Below are 4941 nucleotides of genomic sequence, written 5' to 3' on the forward strand. Positions count from 1 at the left end.
CCTCATCGGTAGTAAAGTTCGTGCCGTTGTTAGTGATGATGCTGTGAGGGACACCATAACGGTGTACGACCCCGGATATGAAGTCTATCGCCGGCCCGGATTCGGCTGTTTTAACAGGTTTGGCCTCTATCCATTTGGTGAATTTATCCACCATGACCAGTAAGTATTTTTTCTTGTGGGTTCCCCCTTTAAGGGGTCCAACCATGTCAGGCCCCCAGACCGCGAAGGGCCACGTAATGGGGATTGTTTGGAGGGCGGTGGGTGGCATGTGGCTTTGATTTGCAAAGAGCTGGCAACCGGTGCAACCTTGGACCAAGTCCTGTCCATCTGCCCGGGCCGTTGGCCAATAGAATCCTATACGGAAGGCCTTGCTGACAAGAGCCCGAGCTGCGGCATGGTGACCGCCGAGTCCGGCGTGAATTTCTGCCAAAAGGTTCCTTCCTTCCTCTTCGGAGATACACCTTTGAAGGATTCCGCTAGTGCTTTTTTTATACAATTCTCCCTCATGGACCCTGTAGGCCTTGGATCGCCGCACTATGCAGCGTGCCTCATTTTGGTCCTCCGGAAGTTCCTGCCTAGTTAGGTAGGCCAGGAATGGTTCTGTTCACGGGGCTATGATGGCCATTATTACGTGGGCCGAAGGTGTTATTTCGGTGGCGGAGCCTCCGATTGTGTCAGAGTGTTCGGTATCGGGTATTTTGGCCGGGTCCGGATTATTGTTACCGGTGTCCCCTTCCCATACTACGGATGGCTTGAACAACCTCTCCAGAAATATGTTGGGGGGGACCGCGTCGTGTTTTGCGCCGAAGCGGGCGAGGATATCCGCCGCCTGATTGTTTTCCCGAGCCACATGCTGAAATTCGAGCCCCTCGAACCGAGCTGACATATTTAGGACGGCATTGCGATAGGCCGCCATTTTCGGATCCTTGGTATCAAAGTCTCCATTTATTTGGGATATTGCAAGGTTCGAATCCCCCCGCACCTTTAGGCGTTGGATGCGCATGGATACTGCCATCCGGAGACCATGTAAAAGGGCCTCATATTCGGCTGCGTTGTTGGAGTCCGTATACATTATCTGGAGTACGTATTGAACTGTATCTCCGGTTGGGGACGTCAAAACGACGCCAGCTCCCTGACCAGCCAACATTTTGGAGCCGTCGAAGTGCATGATCCAGTTGGAATATGCGTTGTACTCTTTAGGGAGTTCAGCTTCCGTCCATTCGGCGACAAAGTCGGCCAATACTTGCGACTTAATGGCTCACCGTGGCTTGTAAGTTATGTCGAACGGGAGGAGCTCAATGGCCCATTTGGCAATACGGCCTGTAGCATCGCGGTTGTTTATAATATCATTAAGTGGTACTTCCGAGGCTACTGTTATTGAGCACTCTTGAAAGTAGTGTCACAGCTTCCGGGATGCCATGAATACCGCGTATGCTATCTTTTGATAATGCGGGTACCGTAACTTGCATGGAGTAAGGATAGTGGATACATAGTAGACCGGCTTTTGAAGGGGGAATTTATGTCCATCCGTTTCTCGTTCGACGATGAGCACTGCGCTCACAACTTGATGAGTTGCCGCAATGTATAACAACATTGATTCGCCAATGTTTGGCGCGGCCAGGACTGGGTTGGTTGCCAATATGGCTTTTATTTCTTCCAATCCGGCTATGGCGGCATTCGTCCAATCAAAGTGTTCGGTGCACCGAAGGAGGCGATAAAGGGGTAATGCCTTTTCTCCCAGGCGGGAGATAAAGCGGCTTAGAGTCGCCATGCATCCGGTTAATTTCTGTATTTGTTTGAGGTCCGTTGGGATATCCAATTGTGACAGAGCTCGGATCTTGGCCGGATTTGCTTCAATTCCTCTGCCGGATACAATGAAGCCCAAGAGCTTTCCGGCTGTCACACCGAAAACGCATTTTTCCGGGTTGAGCTTGATGTCATATGTTCGGAGGTTATCGAATGTGAGCCTCAAGTTGTCTACTAGAGATTCGACATGTTTGGTTTTGACGACCACGTCATCTACGTATGCCTCCACTATTTTGCCGATCTGGTTTGCCAGACATGTCCGAATCATGCGCCGATATGTTGCGCCGACATTTTTGAGCCCAAAGGGCATTGTGTTGAAGCAGAAGGGGCCGTATGGTGTGATGAATGCCGTTGCGGCTTGGTCGGGCTCCGCCATCTTAATTTGGTGGTAGCCGGAGTATGTGTCGAGGAAACACAATGAATCGTGTCCTACGGTAGCGTCGATAATTTGATCGATGCGGGGGAGGGGGGAGGGATCCTTTGGGCAAGCCTTGTTGAGGTCCTTAAAATCGACGCACAGGTGCCAGGATTTGTCCTCTTTTGGTACCATCACCAGGTTTGCTAGCCAGTCCAGATGTTTTATTTCTCTACTGAATCCGGCCTCCAATAACTTGGCTAGTTCCTCTCCCATGGCTTGTCTCTTAGGTTCAGAGAAACGCCGAAGAGCCTGCTTGACCGGCGTGAATCCCTTTAGAATATTGAAGTTGTGCTCGGCCAGCTTGCGTGGGATTCCTGGCATGTTTGAAGGGTGCTAGGCAAAAATGTCCCAGTTCTCGCGTAGGAACTCTCATAGTGCGGCATGTACGTCAGGGTTTAATTGTGCCCCGATGAAAGCTGTTTTTGTAGGGTCCGTTGGATGGACTTGGAATTTGACTATTTCATTCGCCGGTTTAAAGGAGGTGGACTTGGATCTCTTATCGAGTATCACATCGTCCCTGTTCACTGTGGAGCGCAGCGCAGTCAGTTCCTCAGCCGCTAGGGCTTCGGATAATGCCTCGAGGGCCAGTGCAGCCGTCTTGTTTTCGGTGCGGAGTGTTGTGTCCGGATCACTAGCAAGAGTGATAATTTTGTTGGGCCCGGGCATTTTGAGCTTCATGTACCCGTAATGGGTATGGCTTGGAAGATTGTGAACGCCTTCCGCCCTAACGGGGCGTGGTAACCGCTACCGAACGGGGCCACTTGGAACGTAATCTCTTCGGACCTATAATTCTCTGGCGTGCCGAACACCACATCTAGTGTGATTTTGCCTGTACAGCGCGCTTCCCGACTGGGAATTATTCCTCTAAAGGTTGTGCTGCTTCACTCGATGCGGTTCCAGTCTATTTCCATTTTTGAAGGATTTCCTCATAGATGAGGTTTAATCCGATGCCGCCATCCATGAGTACCTTGGTGAGTCGAAAGCCGTCCACAATTGGACTAAGGACCAATGCGGCTGGTGCTCAGGCTGTTCGGAATTTAGGTTCCTCACTGGCATTGAAAGTAATAGCCGTGTCACTCCATGGGTTTATTGTCGCCACGTGGTAGATTTCGGCAAGGCTGCGGAGTGTTCGCGTTTGCGTATTATTTGATGCGAAGGTCTCGAAGACCGTTAATACCGTACTGGTATTTCTGGGATGGTGCTCTATGGCTTCTGGAATTAGGATATCCTCGCCACTTTTGGCTACCTGCCGGAGTATCCAACATGCTCTAAGGCTATCTGTTGGTATGGCGCCCTCTGTGCTATGTATTTTACAGGGTCCATTGAGCCATCCCTCCAGTACGGTTCCATGCCCTATAGGGGTTTTTTGCTTTTTGGTAGTTGACCCGGGTGTCTTTTGATAGTGCACCCTTTTATTTCAGACTGGGTTCGTATTTAGGGCCGGATTATCCCAAAAGTTTGTTTCGGTTTTCCAGGCACTTTCCGTCGCACTGTACTTTCGTACTATGGACGCCAAGTCAGCGAAGCGTGATATCTCACGGTGATTTATGGCGTTAAGGATTCCCTTGTCCGTGCAATTATTGCAGAAAAATAAGATTGTGTCTTCCTCGCGACAGTCCTTAACCTTGTTCATCGCAAGGAGGAATCGGGCCCAATAGTGATGTACTGTTTCCTGGGGCTATTGCCTGATGTGGGAAAGATCGCTTATGTTTGGGTGGGTGGGTGGAATTGAATCTGAACCCTTACCCGATCTGGGATCCAGGGGCCGAGGAATTTCCGATTTTGGAAATTCGGGTTCCGGGGTGTTGCTCGATAATCCTGGCCCGCTGCCTAACTCTGAGTTTAGGGATTGGATGCTGTCCTCCCGCGAACGGGTATCCGGCTCGGAGAGCTCAGGAATCCGTACATAGTTGGTCCTCAATATGGAGAAGAGGTCGCCGCATTATTCCTCCACCATTGCAATATGATGGGTGACCGGCGGAGAGTTAATCTCCCTTTGATCGGGTATAAGCCCAATCCGATCATAGCCCGTAGCGACTCCCAGGGCGGCGATGCGATCCAAGAGCTCATTTAGGGAGGTGAGCTCCACTGGATCCATCTGTCCGGCGAGTGCCGATTTGACGTGGAGGCTGTTTCCGATGACCCGAGAAGTCATCGTCGGCGCGGCGGCCGAACAGGCGGTCATGATGAAACCGCCTAGCCGGAGAGTTTGGCCGACAGCCAAAGCTCTCCCAACAGTAGTACCGTCTTTAAAGACGAGATGAGACATCCTTCCTTCGGGCGACGGCACAGTGGCACTCTCAATGAAAGCACCAATGTCAGTGTCAAAACCGGCGGATCTCGGGTAGGGGGTCCCGAATTGTGCATCTAGGCGGATGGTAACAGGAGGCAGGGGACACGATGTTTCACCCAGGTTCAGGCCCTCTTGATGGAGGTAAAAACCTACGTCCTGCTTGATTTATTCTTGATGATATGAGTATTACAAGAGTTGATCTACCACGAGATCGGATAGGCTAAACCCAAGAAGCTAGCCTATGGTATGATTGTTGTTGTCCTACGGACCTAAACCCTCCGGTTTATATGGACACCGGAGGGGGCTAGGGTTACACAAGGTCGGTTACAAAGGAGGAGATATACATATCCGTATTGCCTAGCTTGCCTTCCACGCCAAGTAGAGTCCCATCCGGACACGGGACGAAGTCTTCAAACTTGTATCT

This window comes from Triticum dicoccoides, chromosome 1A (assembly GCF_002162155.2).
Source record: "Triticum dicoccoides isolate Atlit2015 ecotype Zavitan chromosome 1A, WEW_v2.0, whole genome shotgun sequence".
In the NCBI taxonomy this organism is placed as follows: Eukaryota; Viridiplantae; Streptophyta; class Magnoliopsida; order Poales; family Poaceae; genus Triticum; species Triticum dicoccoides.